This window comes from Coccinella septempunctata, chromosome 8 (assembly GCF_907165205.1).
Source record: "Coccinella septempunctata chromosome 8, icCocSept1.1, whole genome shotgun sequence".
In the NCBI taxonomy this organism is placed as follows: Eukaryota; Metazoa; Arthropoda; class Insecta; order Coleoptera; family Coccinellidae; genus Coccinella; species Coccinella septempunctata.
The window spans coordinates 32,323,794-32,346,943 of NC_058196.1; the positions used below are offsets into that span (position 1 = coordinate 32,323,794).

The following is a 23,150-nucleotide window of genomic DNA, read 5'->3' on the forward strand; positions in this document are numbered from 1 at the left end:
ATTGATAAATTTGTTGTTATTTTTTATACTTCATACATAACTGAAGTGCTAGGAAATGTTATGATGGAAGTATTGAACAATGATTCAATCCCTACCTTGTATTCTAAAAAAGCAACTCTTCTAGTACTAATTTCAAAATTGGTCGACCTCGGTGAAAACTGTTTGGTCTTGACGATTTTTTTTGACCCCATCTTTTCGATAAATATCACGAAAGTAATTCTAGTAACAAATCTCGAAATTGGAGCTCGATGCAGCCATTCGGTCTTGACGATCATTTCATTGATTCCATCTTTTAGGAGATTTTTCGATAGTCAGTTTTCGAGTGGTTTTTCTCTCAATAAAAGTAACCGTAAATGGAAATGTGACACATATTCTGAAAGAGCAACTCTTCTAGTAATAAATCTGAGAATTTCATCCATCTCGGCTCAACCGTTCGGTCTTGACGAATTGTTAAGTGAACCCATCTTTTTCAAGATTTTTCGAAGGTCAGCTTGCGAGTGGTTTTTCTCTCAATAAAAGTAACCGTAGATGAAAATGTGATACATATTCTGAAAGAGCAACTCTTCTAGTTAAAAATCTCAGAATTTCATCCATCTCAGCGCAACCGTTCGGTCTTGACGAATTTTTAACTGAACCCATCTTTTTCAGGATTTTTCGAAGGTCAGCTTGCGAGTGGTTTTTCTCTCAATAAAAGTAACCGTAGATGGAAATGTGATACATATTCTGAAATAGCAACTCTTCTAGTAATAAATCTGAAAATTTCATGGAGTTCGATGCAGCAATTCGGTCTTGACGACCTTTTAATTGATTGCATCTTTTTGGAAATTTTTCGAAGGTCTGCTTTCGAGTCGTTTATCTCTCAATAAAAGTAACCGCAGATGGAAATGTGATACATATTCGGAAACAACAACTCTTCTAGTTGAAAATCTGAAAATTTCATGGAGCTCGATGCAGCCGTTCTGTCTTGACGACCATTTAATTGATTGCATCTTTTTGGAAATTTTTCGATAGTCAACGTTAGAGTCGTTTTTCTAAAAATGACACTAGAGGAAGGTTTAAACCTAAAGATCTGATTATAAAACTGGACGTTAGTGTGTTACCATCCTTACAAATACTGCTTGACACCTATTCAACAGTAGGAATCTCAAGGATCAGCCCATTTGATTATTTCAGAATCTGTCGTTCGACAGATCATAAAAGTGACATCTACATCAGCCATCGAGAAGCAACGCTGAAAATACTGTCGAAAGACGTTAGTCCCGCCTTTACTACGTCTCAATTTGCGACGGTCCTCATAACCCTTTCATGAGCCCCTACACACACGTGACAATGCCAACAAAAAGGCTCACCTACCTCTAGACTCCAGTGCAAATTAACAGATGCGGACGTTATCCAACCACAAACATGTCTCTTTCGACGAAACACCTAACCTACATTCACCGGTATATCTGTCTATAAACATGCTTGGCACAACAAAACGAATTGTGGAAATTGCATCACAAACATATATCACGTATTTCGTTGGAATATTCAAGGCTGAATTTCCTATAGTCGTCGTCGACATTGAACTTGAACTGGTGAAAAATTGTGCGATAAGATGAGGTTGTTATCGCGCACTCGAACGCACTTTTGCTGGTGGGTTTCATGAATTGCAATTGCTATCATTGGCGTATTCCGCAGTTGGAAAAATAGAGACCAAACTGCGAGAGCTGGGTGAGGGTTTTTCCAAGGCTGCCTTCACTTCAAAAATCTCTTTTAGGTATTAGTGCTTAGAGACGCTGTATGAACCTAACCTAAGGGTGAGTTCATGCAGAGTTACTAACTAGTAATACCTAAGAAGTGACAGATCTATTTGGCATCTTCCAATTAGTTTGGTCTCTCTCATAGGTCTAAGTTCTCAGTAACTCTGCCATATTTGCTCCTAGAACTAGGGCTTTGAAAGATTCAGAAGTTGTTTTGAAGCTTTCCAAAAACATTGATGATTCGAGAGTCATTTTAAAGAGTCTTCTCTTTGTGAACTATTGATACCTAAGAAGTAACAGATCTATTTGGCATCTTCCAATTAGATTGGTCTCTCTCATAGGTCTAAGTTCTCAGAAACTCTGCCATATTTGCTCCTAGAACTAGGGCTTTGAAAGATTCAGAAGTTGTTTTGAAGCTTTCCAAAAACATTGATGATTCGAGAGTCATTTTAAAGAGTCTTCTCTTTGTGAACTATTGATACCTAAGAAGTAACAGATCTATTTGGCATCTTCCAATTAGATTGGTCTCTCTCATAGGTCTAAGTTCTCAGTAACTCTGCCATATTTGCTCCTAGAACTAGGGCTTTGAAAGATTCAGAAGTTGTTTTGAAGCTTTCCAAAAACATTGATGATTCAAGAGTCATTTTAAAGAGTCTTCTCTTTGTGAACTATTGATACCTAAGAAGTAACAGATCTATTTGGCATCTTCCAATTAGATTGGTCTCTCTCATAGGTCTAAGTTCTCAGTAACTCTGCCATATTTGCTCCTAGAACTAGGGCTTTGAAAGATTCAGAAGTTGTTTTGAAGCTTTCCAAAAACATTGATGATTCGAGAGTCATTTTAAAGAGTCTTCTCTTTGTGAACTATTGATACCTAAGAAGTGACAGATCTATTTGGCATCTTCCAATTAGTTTGGTCTCTCTCATAGGTCTAAGTTCTCAGTAACTCTGCCATATTTGCTCATAGAACTAGGGCTTTGAAAGATTCAGAAGTTGTTTTGAAGCTTTCCAAAAACATTGATGATTCGAGAGTCATTTTAAAGAGTCTTCTCTTTGTGAACTATTGATACCTAAGAAGTAACAGATCTATTTGGCATCTTCCAATTAGATTGGTCTCTCTCATAGGTCTAAGTTCTCAGAAACTCTGCCATATTTGCTCATAGAACTAGGGCTTTGAAAGATTCAGAAGTTGTTTTGAAGCTTTCCAAAAACATTGATGATTCGAGAGTCATTTTAAAGAGTCTTCTCTTTGTGAACTATTGATACCTAAGAAGTAACAGATCTATTTGGCATCTTCCAATTAGATTGGTCTCTCTCATAGGTCTAAGTTCTCAGTAACTCTGCCATATTTGCTCCTAGAACTAGGGCTTTGAAAGATTCAGAAGTTGTTTTGAAGCTTTCCAAAAACATTGATGATTCAAGAGTCATTTTAAAGAGTCTTCTCTTTGTGAACTATTGATACCTAAGAAGTAACAGATCTATTTGGCATCTTCCAATTAGATTGGTCTCTCTCATAGGTCTAAGTTCTCAGTAACTCTGCCATATTTGCTCCTAGAACTAGGGCTTTGAAAGATTCAGAAGTTGTTTTGAAGCTTTCCAAAAACATTGATGATTCGAGAGTCATTTTAAAGAGTCTTCTCTTTGTGAACTATTGATACCTAAGAAGTGACAGATCTATTTGGCATCTTCCAATTAGTTTGGTCTCTCTCATAGGTCTAAGTTCTCAGTAACTCTGCCATATTTGCTCATAGAACTAGGGCTTTGAAAGATTCAGAAGTTGTTTTGAAGCTTTCCAAAAACATTGATGATTCGAGAGTCATTTTAAAGAGTCTTCTCTTTGTGAACTATTGATACCTAAGAAGTAACAGATCTATTTGGCATCTTCCAATTAGATTGGTCTCTCTCATAGGTCTAAGTTCTCAGTAACTCTGCCATATTTGCTCCTAGAACTAGGGCTTTGAAAGATTCAGAATTTGTTTTGAAGCTTTCCAAACACATTGATGATTGGAGAGTCATTTTAAAGAGTCTCGTCTTTGCAAACTTTGATGCAGCAAAAAATGCAGAAATTATAAAGGTGATTGATCGTTCATAGTTCGAACTATTCCAATATGTCACAATATATTATTTACCCTGTCATTGAGCCCTTCCAAATCAATCCTCACATCATTTATTCATCCGACAAGTATCGAGTAAATGGATTTCTTATCTAAAACTATAGATCGAATGGCATTTAACATCAAGTAAATTGGGGAATTCACTATATTATTTCTTGGCCATAATCGAGAGGTATTAGAGTTAAGGTATATTTGAGGAGTACATAACGAGTGACTTTAATACCTACATACCATATCGTTAGTAATGAATGTATAGTTTTGTTGACTTTGTCTTCTGGAAGTTCCAGATAAGTAATCGGTGTTTTTTTCAATTAATAACTGATATAATTCACGTGACATTCGTTTGTCCATTTTCTGTTGAATGGAGGATGAAAATTAGGCCAGATTTTCGACCATCGTGCTCATCTCTTCGTTATTGAATTAGGTTCTAGACCTTGATCAATCAGTCTATAGCTCTATACATCTAGAACCAGAGTTCTAATGAACTTCAGTATATGGAATGGCTTCAAGGGGATCCCCTCTTTGGTCCATTGCATTTTTGCGTTTGCTAGCAATGGTGGGGCATTCTGTAGGTGAAGAGGAGTTTCATCCTGCTCCCCACAGAATCTACATTAAGTTTCTACTAGACCCATTCCCATTGGATGCTTCCTGGGACGACAATGCCATGTAAGAAATCCAGTTAGGAAGTGTAGTGCTAAAATTCAGATACTTATGAGACCTCGCAGTGTTAAAATACCCAAAAGCAACTTCATGGAAGATTCCTTCAGAGTAATTCCCTTTCTCTAGGTCTTTTCCTCCTCCTGAAACTTTTTCTTGTAGGTACATTTCGTAAACCATAGCTGAGTGCTTCTCCAACTTCTACTGACCAAAAATCCACCTTCCACCTTACTGAAAAATGGTGATTAAATTTTGTAGGTGGGAAATATTAGGATTTTCGCTTTGTAGTAAGCAAGCAGCTTCGGACGAGTTCAAAACCAGAATGGGTGACCGAATTTTGATGTTAGTGGCTTTGAAGAAGCTCTCGGAAGACTTACTAGTGGAAATTATCGACCAATATCTCAAGAAAAAACTATGGTACACGATAAAGAAGAGGGTCCAAATCAGAAGATGTTGACATTCTTGATTAGCATTGGTGCCTCCACTGGTAACTCTATACGAGACATCTTCCGAATGCCAGAGGACAATCCGAGAATTCATATGCACCGTCAGTTTCGCGAATTTATCAATTTATGAATCCTATTTACAGCTATTTTTATCATAACCTTCGCGGCATTCGTCGAGCGATGCCAAAGTCAAGGCTGCAATCCATTTGGAATACCGGATTGCGTCGACTTTCTGAATGCAACAACATCGAGGCATGTCCATTATTATTTTTCCACCGATGGGTTGATTTCTGATGGGGTGCGTGCGTGAAAATTCGAGGCCAGCTTTCGAGCCGTTTATCTCTCAATAGATGTAACCGTAGATGGAAATGTGATACATATTCTGAAAGAGCAACTCTTCTAGTTATTAATTTCAAAATGTCATCGAGCTCGGAGCAACTGTTCGGTCTTGAGGAAGTTTTAACTTTGGGAATTTTTCGAAGATCAAATTTCGACACTCTCTATTTTAAAAATATGCTGGGTATCAAAACCAAGCCAATCCTTCGACATCTTGAGTGAGTTATTTTCGAAAATCTCACTTTTGCAGTCGCAGTGCATCCACAATAGGTACATACACTGGAATCTACCCACAGGCATCAACCGTTTGAAGCCAGGACCGAAAAAAAAAAACTAAATCGCATAACACGTTCTTCGATAACGCTCCAAATTGATCTGGATTACCATATAATGACGCAGGATTCGTTATTCAAACGTAACATCGAAGTAATGAATTCAATAACATCGCAAATTACAGCTTCCGTTTTCAACCCACTCTGTGTTTCTCTGTACCGGTATCAATATTCACACTTCATCGGTTTGCCAACCTGAAATTACCCCGTAATATCGATATAGGAATCGCCGATAATGCGTATGAAGACCCACCGTCCAACGGATGCATATATTCGAACTTTGCTTTTCAATCTGAGACTGCAGCAGCTCTGCATGACGTCTATATCTATTGGTCTATGGGTGGAGAGCTAGGTTTGAAGAAACGCTGAATGAAAAAAATGAAACATCACGATAATTTTTGAAGAAACACGTTTTTCTTCTTTTTTTCTTCGTCTCCTTCTTCTTCTCTAATTCGTTCCCTTCGTTTTCACCTTCTTCTCTTCCTTCTTCTCCCTCTTATTACCCTCCTTCATCTTATCCTTCTTCTCCTACTTCTCCTTCGTCTCCCTCTTCTCCTTCTTCTTCTCGTTCTACTTTTTCTCCTTCTACTTCTTCTTCTTCGTCTCCACCTTCTTCTTCTCATTTTTCTCTCCTTTTTTCTTCTTCCTTTCAAAAGTATTTTTCTTTTTCTTCGTCTTCTCTTTCTTCTTATCCCTCTTTTGACCCTCCTTCTTCTTATCATTCGTCTTCTTCTTCTCCTTCACCATCTAATCCTCCTCCTTCTCCTTTTTCTCCTTCTTCTTCTCCTCCTCCATCTCCTTCTCACCTTTTTCTTCTTTATTTCATATGGGGTACTAAGTTTCATCATTTCATAACGACTTTGATCTACTTGGGGGGAGTTTCACGGACAGTGTATAAAGTTTCATCATTTCACATGAAGTTTCATCATTTTATCTGAAGTTCCATCATTTTACATGAAGTTTCATCATTTTACTTGAAGTTTCATCACGATTTCAAATGAAAAGCATTATTGTTCGGCAGAATGCATAAAGTTTCATGAATTTCTAGAGAATTTCAGAGCCCAAGTCATTTATAAAAAACAAACTGCATTAGCATACCATATTTGCTTCTCCTCGAACTAGATCATCACTGATCATCACAGGCAAAGTTATATCAATACTCAGAAGTTCGTTCATTATACAGTTTTATCGAGAGTGTGAGTAGTTTAATTGAAAATTCCACGAATATCAATGAAATTTCGTCGATGTTCAGTGATTTTGAGGAACAAAGAGCAATTTCATCGTTCCCAACAGAGCATCACCATTATACAGATCATTTCATCGTTTATTGGTGAATTGTTTCAATATGTAGCAAGTTTCATCAACATATGCAGCTCGTTTCATTGCGAAACAGAAAGTTTCATCAACGTACAGTGAGTTTCATCAATTTATAGTGAAGTTTCATGATAGTTTGTATCATATACGAATATTTCACATCGGCTTTCGTTATTATGCAACGAATCAAATAGTTTTAAAGAGAATTTCATCAATTTGCAGCAAGTTCTGTTGCTTTTTTGGAGATAATTTAATCGTTTATTGGTGAATTGCGTCATTATGTAAGAAAACTTCATCATTACATCAATATAAGTAGCTAGTTTCATCAAAAAACAGAAAGTTTCATCAATACAGATTGTGTTTCATTAGTTCACAGTAAGTTTCATCAAAGTATTTACAATATCCGAACATTTCAAAGCAGGTTTCATGATTATCCAACAAATCGTTTTGCGACAAAACTTGCTGCAAATTGAATTTCATCAATTTGCAGCAAGTTTTGTCGCAAAACGATTTGTCGCTTTTATACAGATCAATTGGTGAAGGTCCTTCTTACTTCCAAACATTTTTCCAGGACAATAACAGTTTTCCATATTTGAATCTACCGAATATGCAAACTTTAAAGAGGGCGTTATACGAAAAAGCGGAACAATTTTTATTATTGATAAGTGAGTAGCGTATACTGAAACATATCATTTCGGAATGCCAAATAATTGTATTCTCAGAACAGACCGACCGACAAGAGTAAACGTCATTTAATGAGAAAATTTCGTGTCCTTTCGAAAATCGGAAACATAGACACGAACGCGAGGCCTGGTAACGACAAGAGGGCCTCATCCGGGTTATAGAAGCCAGAGGCTAAGCAAATGACGCCAACTTAGATGGTGTTGTCAGATTCGCCAGTTTTACTCATGCAGCCTACAAAGCCTACCCAGAGCCGGACTTGGCTGCGTTGGGAAGATCGAGAGTAAGGATGGCAGCTTTCAAATCAGGTTCTCTGTTGTGCCAAGCAGGGATAAGTAGAAGAGGCTTTTGAAGTGGTGTCTATTGTCTATGCAACAGTTGAATCGAATGAAACAAAAGGAATTGATGATCATGATTGAGGTATTGATCTGACCTAATCCATTAAAGCTCGTTTAGAGGAACTCTTTGGATGTCTAACAGTGGCTTATTCGAAGTACGGCGCTGCGCTCGTGTTGTCAGGTCTAGCGGAATGGGGACTAGACTAATATCCTTGAGACGGTCAGCCGGGCCAGCCAAAATGCGTGCATAATGAGTAGTTTGTTGTTATGCGCCATTGCCCAAACATAGGCTAGCCGAATAGTCGAATAACCGGCCCAGACAGACTGCGAATCTAATGAAAATGCAAAATTACAAGCAATCAGATTCGATCCTCAAGAGCCGCCGCTACTGGAATGAAAATTGACTTCCTCCTTGAACGTGGCCCGGTGTATAATGAGTGTGAGAATGTCTTCATGGGCAAGGCTTCATATCAACTCATGTCTACGATATTAGAATCGTTCGACATTCGCAGGAATATACAGTTTGCAAATTCGCCAGATTAAAATCAGGAAAAACTGTTATTGGACCTTCACCAATTGATCTGTGTTAAAGCAACAAAACTGTGGTGTCAATTGATGAAATTCTCTGTGAAACAATTTGTTGCATCATGTACATAGGGATATAGTACATACTTTGATGAAACTTACTCTAAACTGATGAAACTCAATCAATATTGATGAAACTTTCTGTTTTTTAATGAAACTAGCTGCATATATTGATGTAATGCTGGAGTTTTTCGGCCTAATGCAGCAATTCACCAATAAACGATTAAATTATTCTCAAAAAGGCAACAGAACTCGCAGAAAATCGATGAAATTCTCTTTAAAACTCTGCAATGTTGCATAATGACGAAAATCGATGTGAAATATTCGCATATGATACAAGCTATGATGAAACTCTACTTTAAACTAATGAAACTCACTGTACATTGATGAAACTTTCTGTTCCTTAATGAAATGAGCTACATATGTTGATGAAACTTGCTGCATATTGGAACAATTCACCAATAAACGATGAAATAATCTGTATAAAGGAGATGCTCCGTTGAGAACGATAAAATTGCTCTTTATTCCTCAAATCACTGTATATCGACGAAATTTCATCGATATTCGTGAAATTTTCGAATATACAACTCACACTGACACGATAAAACTGTACATTGAACGAACTTCTGAGTATTGATATAACTTGTCGTGTGATGATCTAGTTAGAGCAGAAACAAAGATACTATAGCAATGCAGTTTGTTCTTTATGAATGACTTCTGCTCCAAAATTCTCTAGATAGATGAAACTTTATGAATTTTGCTGAAAAACCATGCTTTTTATATGGAATCGTAATGAAACTTCATGTAAAATGATGAAACTTCATTTGAAATGATGAAACTTTAGATTCTGTCCATGAAACTGATCAAAGTCGTTATGAAATGATAAAACTGCTGATAAACGATGAAGTTTGCCGTATCATGATGAAACTCCCCACGAAATGATGAACCTGGGCCTCGAGCATTTTCGATATCCAGTAAATGATAAAATTATCTGCAAAAAAACAACAGAACTTGCTGCAAATTAATGAAATTCTCTTTAAAACTCTACAATTAGTTGCATAATAACGAAAATCCATATGAAATATTCGCATATGATACGAGCTATGATGAAACTCTACTTTTAACTAATGAAACTCTTTGTAAATGGATGAAACTTTCTGTTTCTTGATGAAACGCGCTGTATATGTTGATGAAACTTGCTGCATAATGAAACAATTCACCAGTAAACGGTGAAATGATCTGTATAATGGGGATGCTCCGTTGAGAACGATGAAATTGCTCTTTATTCGTCAAAATCACTGTACATCGACAAACTTTCATTGATATTCGTGAAATTTTCAATTGAACAACTCACACTCACGATAAAACTGTATATTGAACGAACTTCTGAGAATTGATATAACTTGCTGTGTAATGATCTAGTTCAGACAGAAGCAAAGATACAATGGTAATGCAGTTTGTTCTTTATAAAAATGAAACTGGATGTAGACCACTGGAATTCTCTAGATATCGATGAAACTTCATACATTTTGCTGAATAAACATGTATTTTACATGAAATCATGATGAAACTTCATGTTAAATGATGAAACTTCATTTTGAAATGATGAATCTTCATGTTAAATGATGAAACTTCATTCTGAAATGATGAAATTTTATATTTCATCCATGAAACTCTCCATAAGTAGATCAAAGCCGTTATGAAATGATGAAACTTCCGATAAACGATGAAGTTTGCCGTATCATGATGAAACTCCCCGCGAAATAATGAACCTGGGCGAGGGGCCTCGAGCATTTTCGATATCCGACCGGTCCCTCCATCTTCCTCCCAAATCCTGGGGGATCTTCATTCCCGTCACGTCGTTGACCACCTCCAAAAGGGGACAACGGCCACGGCCAGACACCCGTATCGATTCCGGATGCATGCCGCCCCCCAGCTACCGCCGTCGACGTCGCGACTTCGTGTGAAATATTTAAGACGCCTAATTGCGGAGTGACACGCGCCAGGGTAAGATTCGGCAGAGGGTTCGTGTGCATTCAGAGGTCTAGCCGGCATTCGAAGTGCCCGAAAAGCCGTCAAAACGCCGAAACTTGACGAGTAATTATGAAAGATAACTGTACGAACGAAACTTGCAGTGAAATTGACGAAACTTGATATAAATCAATGAAACACACTGTATACTATTGAAACTTTGTGTGGTATTGATGAAACTCACTTGACATCAATGTAAAGTACTGATGAACTTCTTAAAAAATTGCTGAAACTCACTTCATATTGATGAAACTTCCTTTATATTTTATGAAATTTACCATATATGACTTGATTCACTGTAAACTGATGTGACTTAGTTCATATCACTGTATACTATTGAACCTGTTTTTGATATTTGTAAAACCTACGATGCACTATGAAACTACCATCTGAATTGATGAAACTTACTGTATATTAATGAAACTTGCAGTGAAATTGACTAATCTTGCTTTAAATCAATGAACCTCACTCTATACTATTGAAACTTTGTGTGGTATTGATGAAACTCACTTGATCAATGGAATATAGTGATGAACTTGCTGCAACTTACTTCATATTGATGAAACTTAGTGGAAAATTGATAAAATTCACTATATATTACCGGATTCATTGTATAGTGATGAAACTTCCTGTTGAATGCATGGAACTTGCTGTGCATTAATGAAACTTACTTATATCAATGAAACTTCGTGGGAAAATGATGAAACTTACTGTATATTAATGAGAACTACTAAGTATATATTCAGGAAGATTTGTGTGATATTGATGGAACTTACTACATAATCATAATGGCTAAATTTATTCACAAACCATGAAATGTCAATTCATAGATACACTACATGTGAACATCAAAATAATTTTCAGTCAAATGATCGTATTCGTTCCTTAAATTCACTGAACAATTATGTAATTTGCTAAAGAAGACTTCAATTTCATCATATTCATGCATTGAGACTTCTATTAATCTTGCTGCATTTTGATGAAAATTTCTGTATGATGATGAAACTCGTGTTGAATGATGCGTTCTTTTCGTTTAATGGTCAAACTTGATATGAAGCAAGAAACTCGATATATAATTGATATAAAATTATGCAGGTTGCTGTAAAACCATGAAAATCATCATAATATAATAATGAAACTTTCGGTTCAGTTATAAAACTTCGATGGACGATCCTTCTTGGATTTTTCACCTATGGTATTAAACTGTGTAGTTAAAGCGTGGAACCGTGTGTCCAATTGGGGCATTTTAAGTGGGTTAGACAGAGAATTATATAAGAAAAAGGCACTCCAATAAATTCGGCGTGCGTACATTTTTTAACGACTGGACGCGCGCCACTGGATCCCCGATACCGACCGAACTGTTGTTCCCCCCGTTGCGTTTCGGAGTTATGCAACATTGGCGAATTTTTTTTGCGTCTGCCGTCTAAACCCATTCCGATGGCCTTCTAAAAAATCAAGGTCAATACACCCATCATCGCCACAGCCGATGGGCTAGAACAGGGGGGGCAGGGAACAGGGTAACGGGCCACGGGACGCTAGATCGATGAGGTTTTCGTCTATGAAGTTTTTACGGACATTTCGATCAGTTGCTAAATTGCAACCAACTACAGGTCTACGACTGGTTTTACGATTGCTCAGAGCGGCCAAAGTGATTATTAGCCATAAATTTTTAATGAGTGGTGCTGTTGCACAAAGGTATTTTATTGCCCGGTTTTCCGTTTGGAGATAAAAAAATAATTAATGCTAATTTCGAGATGGACAGATCGGTATGCATCAGAGCGACCCAGAGCACCTGCAGAAATTCCAATAGACCGTATCAGGGCTTTGAAAATGAACTTCTATGTATGCAGAGAAGTTGTATCTATACCAAAGGGGAAGAAGCTGGTTGGAAGTCCTTGCTTTGACTTTGACATCGTCCAAAACTGCCATCAACTGCTGAGGCAATCTTCAGAAGCCAATTTCCATGAATGGTAGACCATAATCTCCAACCTCTCAACCATAAACACTTCAATATGGGTTCCAGGTCACACTTAGAAGCCAATATACTTGCCAAAAAAGGAGCACAAACGTCACTTACTGGCCCAGAGCCTTCTCTGTATAGGAAAATGTACCTATAGGGAAGAGATTCTGGAGAAGGGAGAAACCAATCAAATTTGACATCGTTAAAGTACCATTATTTCTCTACCAGTATTTATCCGATAATGAGTACTTTATTGGCACCAAATCACTTCGAAAACTGCCTCAAAAACATTTTCAATTCGAAGCTCCTGAAATAGCTTGCCAATGAACGTAGTTAAGGGGAATCTTGACTTGTATAACTACTGTTGTACGAGAATGTATTGATATCTAGTTAGCCTAGACCAGTTTCATGCATAATAAAAATATTGCGTTATTAAGTAACGTACAATAACTGATTAGAAGTGTGAAGTTTGAGGTCAAAAAATTGAAAGAAAGAAGATGTCCACCGAGATTGTGAAAATCGAAAAATTGGAGTATCGAGCCATCATCAAGTACCTGTATTTAAGAGGGTTAAGAGGTGGGCATATTTACGAAGATATGCTTAATACCCTTGGTGATCAATGTGCTTCGTATGCGACCGTGAAAAATTGTACTGCAAGCTTCAAAAGAGGTGAATTTTCCATTGAAGATCGGGAAGGCCAGTTTCTGTGTTAGTCCCCGAAAATATCGATGGAGTTCATGACATGATTTTGTCAGACCGTCGAAATGGGCTAAAACGGATATCTGAAGCACTGAATATTTCATACGAACGCGTTCATCATATAGTTCACGTCAATTTGGATATAAGAAAAATTGCTGCAAAATGGATCCCCAAATGTTTGAATGTTGACCAAAAGCCTTCAAGGGTAGAAGCATCGCGTTCGATCTGTGCTCGATTTGAAAACGATGTAGACTTCTTAAACCGAATTGTTTCTTTGGATGAGACTTGGGTACATTTCTACGATCCAGAAACAAAGCAACAATCGATGGAATGGCGACACTCTGGTTCTCCAAGACCTAAGAAGTTTCGTGTCCAAAAATCTGCTGGAAAAGTTTTTGCTTCAATTTTTTGGGATTGCCATGGAGTAATCATGATTGATTTTTTGGATAAGGGTAGGATGATAACCGAAGATTTACTACTATTATCGATGGATCAACATCCAAAGATGTTTTGTTCGTTTTGTTTTTGCAGGACAACGCCCCTGCACACAAATCTCATGTTGCCAAGCAAAAAATTCGTGATTTAAGGTTTGAACTCCTAGAACACCCCCCTTATTCACCAGATTTGGCTCCATCCGACTATCATCTCTTTCCTCAACTGAAAAAAAGTTTAAAAGGTCGTAAATTTTCTTCCAACATGGAGGTAATAAAAGCTGTGGAGGTCTGGTTTGCAGAGCAAGAAGAAACATTTTTTTGAAAGGTCTAGAGACGTTTCAGGTTGGCTGCAAATACGTAACACTGAGTAGATATCAGGTGCATGAAAATATTAGACGTTATTTGACAGAATGAAGACAGATCTCCTCTATGGTCAATCGATTCATTCGCGAAATTCCGCAGTTGTGTGGCAGCCTTTAGCCCGACAATAAAACGCAATTTGGAATACATGAATAGCAAGCCTTCATAGACCATGACTGGTTTTTACAAACTTCGGTAATAGCTTCCTGCTGAATCTTCGCTCTTATATAATCAAGGTCAACGTTGTGCGAGCATTGCTATCCCCCCATTCAGTCGTCATTATCTTGGACTCCACCGACTCTCCATTTGGTGCATTTTCTTATATAACGCGGCGGGCCTAGTAGCTGACGCCGTATCCTACCTGTTTCGATTTTTTTTCTTCATCACCGGTCGCCTCGAAAGAGCCTGACTTTTGGACGTGTCCAGCCCATTCGCTGATCTTTTTTTCTGTTTCCTCTCCTAATTGCAAGGTTATGCATATTTCGGTGATACTGCTATAATTAGAAACTCGCATGGTGATTTAGATGTTAATTCTAGGCGGGATTCATTATTTCGCGAGGAGACCAAGCTGTTTTTTTCTTATGGCATATTGATCGGTAGATGGCTTTAGCATTTCCTTCGGTTTTAATGGATTTTATACTGATAAATATCGGTGTACGTAAAGCAACATGGAAAGGTAGCAAAAAATCCTCCAGAACAAAAATAGGCATGGCAATAGGCCACACTTTACGACATAATTCACACTGCAGAGACTCCACTTTGACATTGTACACTTAACTATATTACACAGCACCACTCTTCACCACGCCCAAATTCAGTACACTTCACTACGCTCCACTAGACTAAACCACACTACACAGCCCTACCTTACATTACAATTTACTACACTTCTCTGTATTACACTACCCTTTATAACTCTAAACCATATTACACTATATAATACCACACTATATCACACTACGCCACATCACACTACACTATATTACACTGCACTATATAACTCTACACTATACTACACCACACCATAGTACTTTATATCACACTACACTTTATCACCCTACAGTACACTATATCGCACTACAATATATCACACCACACGACACCACACCACACCACACCACACCATACCACACTACACTACAATACACCACAAAAGTGCAATAATTTTTAAATATTCTGATATAGTGCAATATACAGGGTGGCCATTTGAAAACGAAACAGACGAGATTACAGACGAAATAAATTTTTTCGATAGAAATGCTCGGACAGGTCGATTTCTGTTTCGGGGGGGACAACTTAAGATGTAGGTTACGGACGCATAGCGCTTCAACCCTTGCTACTACAACCCTCACCCCCAATTTTTGAATAGGGAAGATGGGGTGAGTGATACCTCATTTGAAAGGTATTTTTATACTGATTTCAGCACAGTAATTGTTTTTTCATTTTATGCATTATTTCTAGAAATATTCTTAACTAAGTATTTGAAAATGAAGTGGTGTTTTCATGGCACTTGTAGTGTTTTTTTGTGAAAAATCGACATTTTGAGCTTCAAAACAACCATAACTGTGGCTTCCTTCCTCCAATCCACTGACATAGAAATCTTTAATCAAGATGTCGAACAAACAAAGCGTATTGGGAAGGAGCTCAATCTTGCTGAAACTCAATCTAAATTATCTTCGATATAATTTGCAGTATTTCCAATAACATGAGTTAACACTTGATCGATAGAAATCTCCAAAAAGTCCAAATACGTACATATCTCTAATCAGGTAAGAAAATCAAATCATTAATGATGCCACAGAAATATTCCAGTCCGATTCTCATTTTTTTGAAAAAGATATGAATTCAATAATCAACAAAATGAAAACATTATTGAAGCCAACTGAGAAAACACTTCATAATTAAGTCGGAAATCGTTTCACGAATTGGGACTGGAATATTTCTGTGCCATCATTAATGATTTGATTTTCTTACCTGGTAATCTGATTAGAGATTTGTACGTATTTGGACTTTTTAGAGATTTCTATCGATCAAGTGTTAACACATGTTATTGGAAATACTGCAAATTATATCGAAGATAATTTAGATTGAGTTTCAGCAAAATTGAACTCCTTCCCAATACGCTTTGTTTGTTCGACATCTTGATTAAAGATTTCTATGTCAGTGGATTGGAGGAAGGAAGCCACAGTCATGGTTGTTTTGAAGCTCAAAATGTCGATTTTTCACAAAAAAACACTACAAGTGTCATGAAAACACTATGAAAATACTATGCTGAAATCAGTATAAAAATACCTTTCCAATGAGGTATCACTCACCCCATCTTCCCTATTCAAAAATTGGGGGTGAGGGTTGTAGTAGTAAGGGTTGAAGCGCTATGCGTCCGTAACCTACATCTTAAGTTGTCCCCCTCGAAACAGAAATCGACCTGTCCGAGCATTTCTATCGAAAAAATTTATTTCGTCTGTAATCTCGTCTGTTTCGTTTTCAAATGGCCACCCTGTATGTTTTGCCAATGTAGTTCACTATAAAGATGATTGCAATATACAGAGTTTAAATGAATAGTTTCAAAGAAATTTAAGGGGTGATTCCTTGTCAAAAAATAGTGCTGGACTGAAACTGAAAAGCTAGTTTTTCCTAGAAACCAGAAAATTTACAGGAATGAAAGTGAGCAGGCAGGAGAAGGCAATCAAAGAAACGTTTGGTTGTGTTCCCAATAATTGCAAGGGGTAGAAAAACCCACCTCTCAAACTTTTTTCACAAGTTACTTTTAATCTTATACAGGGTGAGTCTTTGACTCGTACTGATATTTTAACAGTAGATTCTTGTAGTCAAAAGAAACACCTGGAATGCTGAAAAATGCTGTGGCATATCTAGTGTTCCGTTAATTCCCACAAATTCTCGATTAGTTCCAAATTTCTCCTTTCGAGTCGCATCGTCCGAGCGTCCACTAAACGCCAGTTCCTGAAGATGTTTCCTCGTAAACCGAAAATTTTTTCCCGGGTAATTAGAAGAGCGTCCAGATAGAATAGCCTCTTCCCGTTCGTATAATTTCCAAGTCAAATAACAAATTGAAATTGCGAAATTTATGCGTTACACCGGGGATTTTATTGCAGTGGAAAATCCACTTCTTCGACTCATTCCATAATAACAGTAATAATGATAATGGTTGGCGTTGTTAAAGTGCCGGAAGCGAACAGCCATGTGAATTACCTTTCTGCAGAGGAACCTTCTAATCTTCTTCGTTAGTCGACGGATTGTGACTGGAATATCGGTATCGATCTCCGGGAAGCATCAAGGGATACAGCGTGAAAGGTGAGATTTTTCTCTGTCCTGTGAAACCTAGGTGCATATACTCCATTCACGTTTATTTTAGCAGTCGGTTGCCATGAAATAATTTTCTCAAGTTTTTGTAACTAGAACGGAGTAAGGTTGGCACTCATGAAATGTCGTTAATTAATAACGCCGTTGCCACAACTAATATCAATTTTTATTACGAAAATGCCGAAAGTGATTGAAAAAAAGAGACAAGGTTTCAGGAAGTGCTATTAAGAATTTAGGTCCGCTCATTCAAATAGTTATACCCTGATATTCTAAAATCCACAATACGTTAGACGGTAGCGAACATATTCAATGTGAGAGAATTTATATTATGTTTCATCTGAATCTAGACGACTTATATTTCAGCTGAATATTTCACAATCAGAAAGATTGTGAATGAAGAGGATGACAAAGAATTTCCTTCTATTGGGAGACCCAAAAAAGTGGTGGCATTTGAGAATTTTATGTTTGAGTGAATTAATGCGAAAAGTTAACTACAGGATTTTCGATGAATGTCATCGTAGAATAATTTCCCGAAAATCGATTTTTCTATTTTTCATTTGACTTGTCCTATACAATGTAAATGTCTTAAGGTACCAATAAATACCTAATCATTATTATTATATCAATTTATTAAGATGAACGGCCACAAATACGCGCCAGTTGTCCTGTTGATTGTTTATTCGTGTGAAATTTTTGTTCAAAGGTAAAGTTCATCTTCACTTGAAACTCCCTTTAATTCCTTTCACTTATATTGATGCAAGATGACTTTTGTTGACGAATTCAACATTCTTGTAATTATCTGTTAATTCCTTCGGGAGATACCCATTCCCAACCACTGCATCATATGTATTTAATCTTGGAGTTAAAATTTTTGAAATCTACAACTGCTGTAACTTATTCAAACTTTAGCCAAAGAAGATAACGAACATTAACACTCCTCAAGCTAGTGCATATCATGATATTATACTGATCTCTTGTATTTTCCATGCAAATAACTGGATTTGGTATGCCTTCAATCAGTTTGTATAAACGTCAATTATGTTCGTCACATATTTTCCGAAGAGATTCGACATTATGATAAAATACGTAATAACAGAAACTTTTACGTAGAACGGGCAACACAGCGTTGATTTAAAACCCAAAAATGTTTTGACAAGCTTCATAACCCCACATTTTCGTACTATACAGAGTGAAATGTGTCAAATTTCCATGGCCAACCGACTGCTAAAATAAAAGTGAATGGAGTTTAGTTTGTATTATGACATCAGCAAAATTTTATGGGCATTCAGATAACGACTCAACGAAAAACGTAGTAGTAGTAGTAGTTCTGCCTTACGCTGTGCAACAGGTGGCCAAATTTGACGCTACTGGTTCAGACGGAAACAAAAAGAGGGTGCATGAAAGGGACGAAGCGAGGGACGTGGCTGTCATAGGTTATGTAGCAATGGATCGAACCTTTAGTAGTAGGAAAATGTCAGATTCGTCTTGTGTTTCACGCACAATAATCATTACAATCCTCAAACAACATAAAGACCATCCTTGTAAGAAACGTTTGGTTCAGGACCTGAATGAGGATGATATTTTGGATATTTCGGAATTGTCCGCGTCACAATCGTATCAGAATTATGCGAAGCCACAAACTCCCGCAATCTTAATTTCCAGAAACAAAGGCTCCCTGTTCACCATTGCGTTACTTCACGATAAAAAGGCAAGAATCTCTAGATTATCCACAATGAATAAACTTATCGAAGTGCACAACTAGTTTGGAATACCAGTAGGCACTAAGAATACGTAGGTAATTGACAAGAATTACCAGAATCTCCGTTTTGAATTCCTTTACACCTGCATGGATAAGCACATCTTAATTGCTCGGTCCAAAAATTGTGTAATGTTGAAATATGTGATAGCACAGTCCTGCGTTCGTTGCATGTTATGAATTCGCTAATGATTAAGCGGAATTTCACTGACAATGCAAAAAAATTTGAATCCACGATCTCAGAAAAATTCCGAATCGAAAAAATATTTATATTCTCCTTTCTCTACTCTCAAAATACATAAGGAGATCAATTAAGGTCTTTTTCACATTTTAAATCATGCCTCGAAAGATATTCATCACCAATCCATAAGTCAGATAAGATTAAAGCCTCCCAAGTACTAGAATTCGTACAGTTTCTCAGGAACTGAACCGTTTGCGAGAGTATGGCGAAAAATGGAGGGCAAATTAAGAATCTTCATGTCTGGAAAGTTGATTATACATCATTATGTCTGCGGAGTAAGTTTTCGGTGTGCGCAATCAATTTAGCGTTTTTCTAAGACCGCTCCAAATGGCCCGTTTTATCACAATGATGATACCGTAAAGAAGCATGATGGTTAAGAGGGGAAAATCCACACATAATCTCATTTTTAACGCACGAAAAAACCGTTGATAGTCAGAAATCCCAGTCGTTAGTTCCGGAGATAAGAAAAAAACGTATTTTCGCTGATGGTACCTTACCGTGTATGCAATTGCCCACTTTGGGGCAAGAAATTCAACGATTTTGTTCTCACCAAACGTTATTCAGATTGAAATTACCGTACATAGTTTTTCAACAACAAAAAAGTAATTCGAAAGTACCTAAATACACGGAGTGGAATATAATTTTTTTTCTGGAAAAACATCGTGGATAACTTTATTCGAAGTTATACGAGGTTGTATTGATAGCTAGTTAGCCTAGACCAGTTCCAAACATAAAAAAATATTGCGTTACCATAGCAACGAACAATAACTCATTAGAAGTGTCAGTGTGAAGTTTGAGGTCGAAAAAGTAAACCAGAGTTAGGCAATAAATTAAAAGAATGAAGATGTCCACCGAAATTGTGAAAATCGAAAAATTGGAGTATCGAGCCATCATCAAGTCTGTATTTATAAGGGTTAAGAGGTAAGCGGATTTACGAAGATATGCTTAATACCCTTGGTGATCAATGTCCTTCGTATGCGAGCGTGAAAAATTGGACTGCAAGCTTCAAAAGAGGTGAATTTTCCATTGAAGATGATGACCGATCGGGAAGGCCAGTTTCTGTGTCAGTCCCCGAAAAATATCGATGTAGTTCATGACATGATTTTATCAGACCGTCAGAATGGGCTAAAACGGATATCTGAAGCACTGAATATTTCGTACGAACGCGTTCATCGTATAGTTCACGTCAATTTGGGCATGAGAAGAATTGCTGCAAAATGGATCCCCAAATGTTTGAATGTTGAGCAAAAGCGTGCAAGGGTAGAAGTATCGCGTTAGATATGTGCTCGATTTGAAAACGATATAGACTTTTTTAAACCGAATTGTTACTATGGATGAGACTAGGGTACGTTTCTACGATCCAGAAACAAAGCAACAATCGGTTCTCCAAGAACTGAGAAGTTTCGTGTCCAAAATCTGCTGCAAAAGTTCTTGCTTCAATTTTTTGGGATTGCCATGGAGTAATCATGATTGATTTTTTGGATAAGGGTAGAACAATAATCGGAGATTACTATTCGACATTACTGACCACTCTACGGGAAAAAATTAAAGAGAAAAGACGCGGAAAGCTATCCAAAGATGTTCTGTTTTTGCAGGACAACGCACCTGCACACAGATCTCATGTTTCTATGCAAAAAATTCGTAATTTAGGGTTTGAATTACTAGAACACCCCCCTTATTTATCAGATGTGGCTTCATCCGACTATCATCTCTTTCCTCTTCTGAAAAAAAAGAGTTAAAGGTCGTTAATTTTTCTTCAAGAAGTAGGTCACAAAAGCTGTGGAGGTCTGGTTTGCAGAGCAAGAAGAAACAATTTTTTTGAAAGGTCTAGAGACGTTGCAGGTTCGCTGTTATAAATGTATCCAATTTAAAGGAGAATAGAAAGTTGAGCAATAAAATATTTTGACATTGAAATTTTGTTTGGTCTTATAGTAGGCTAAGAATTTTTCAATATATCCTCGTATACCTATAATTTATATCAACAAACACCTAACAGAATTTCAAATATAAAATTATGGCCTCCCCTCCAAAATCACTCCTGGAAGCGCCACTGCTTCAATCCCAATTTTTTTGAGAAATTTGAGTTAGAGTTGAATTGGAATATTTGAAAGACTCTGATGGATATAAAAGACCTTAGTGAAAAACTACATAGCAGAGTTTTTCTCTGCAATCCTTAAGCCTTCAAGAATGGAAAATACTGCCGTGAATTCCTCAAACTATTCTTCCTCATGGAAACTGCTGGTACTTCAGCTCAGGCTATTGTATGAGTACTTCCATTCACCTGCCCTGAGCTACTCGAGAACATGATCGACATTAATCGTTTCTTTTGTTATGTAACGCTTACTTAGAGGCGTAGCGAATCAAGAGATTACTATCCGCAAGTCCCTAACAGATTTCTAGGAGTGCATCTACCGTCAGTTGGTACATGGTGGTCGAAACCATATTCGATGCTTTGAAAACAGTGACTTCAAATAGCAGAGGACACTTTTTACCCACTCTTAACTGAATTTATATCCTGTTAATTATGTTAATATGCAATCATGCAAACACAAAAGAAAATTCAAGAAATTCATCAAGCAACTGCCACATCCATAATTCATAACTGCACTCTAAATTTCATCGACGAATTTTCCACCTAAAACTAACGAAACGATCCTTTATCAATATTAAATTCACGAGAATCGACGTGCCCACGAAAAATGACAATAGTTGGCCATACCCATTAGTTGGAACTTTTTCGATTATTTCGATATCAAGATAATGCGACTGAAGGGTTTCGTTTAGACGGTCACATCAGTTACCGAATTTAAGCATATTTCGGGTCATTTGGGAAATTGAAACACTTGAAAAATTAATTCGGGATAACTGGTTTTTAATAGCGTGTGATTCCGAGACGGTGTGTAAAATAAAAAGGATTTTCGCTGGAATGAATGATGTCCCTAATGGGCTTAGAGAATGCGTCATTTGCAGCTCTCGATGTTATTAGTGGACATAAATAGATTACAGGTTGAATTTTATCGACATATGTCGAATTTGTCACCATAAAAGTACCGAAAATTCGGAGAAGCCAACTCTTGAAACCAGGTTGGACGCTATCTAATGAATATTTGAACGTGTTGTAAAATAAAAGTATTCTTCATTATTTCTCGTATAATGCGCCGTTTTCGGGTAAATTGATGTTCAAAAATTAAAGAGTGTCTGTGAAATTTTAAAGATTGGGTTCTCAGGCTGAATACAACTCTGTTTAAAAGATCCACAGATGAGTAGTGCTATAGGTTTAGCTAGTTATTCTGAAGGTTGTTTTCCAGGTGTGGCACAGCTCATTATGAAAACTCAGAATGGATATATTTTTTATCAGACGTCCCTAACTGACCCAGAGCTTTTTTGTGGTATAGGAAAAGCACCTATAAGAAGAGTTTCTGGAGAAGGGAGAAACCAGAAGAGAAAACTCTGGAAGAATCTTACAGGAAGAAATATTCCGAAAAGTTCCTTCAGGGTTTTGAAACAGCAAGTTCCAAGAAGTATTTTTATTTGAGTTGGAATCACACTACCAAGGATCTCTGCTGACATGGGAGTGTCGTAATACCATAAAGCAACTGACCAGAGGCAATGAAGTGACTTTCCTATGGGTACCAGGGCATTGTGATGTTGAAGGAAATGAAAAAGCCGATGAACTTGCAAAAGAAGCATCTAGGTTGACACCTGCTGTTCCTGAACCTTCCTGTGGGCTTGGAGAAGACCAATATGAGGCAGCCATCCAACAATGAGTGTTGAACAACAGAATAAACCTCTGGAGAAACACT

The 23,150-nt window shown here is 37.3% G+C and overlaps 1 protein-coding gene across 2 annotated transcripts in view; it reads right to left on the reverse strand.

The window, feature by feature from the left end:
* LOC123319387 (zinc finger and SCAN domain-containing protein 20-like) overlaps positions 1–1,553 on the reverse strand; it is a 53,024-nt gene extending 51,471 nt beyond the window's left edge. For both annotated transcript variants that reach the window (XM_044906313.1, XM_044906312.1), the window contains exon 1: positions 1,354–1,553. The gene's annotated coding sequence lies outside the window, so the exon portion shown is untranslated. The remainder of the gene's footprint in view (positions 1–1,353) is intronic.
* Positions 1,554–23,150: the final 21,597 nt, after the last annotated feature.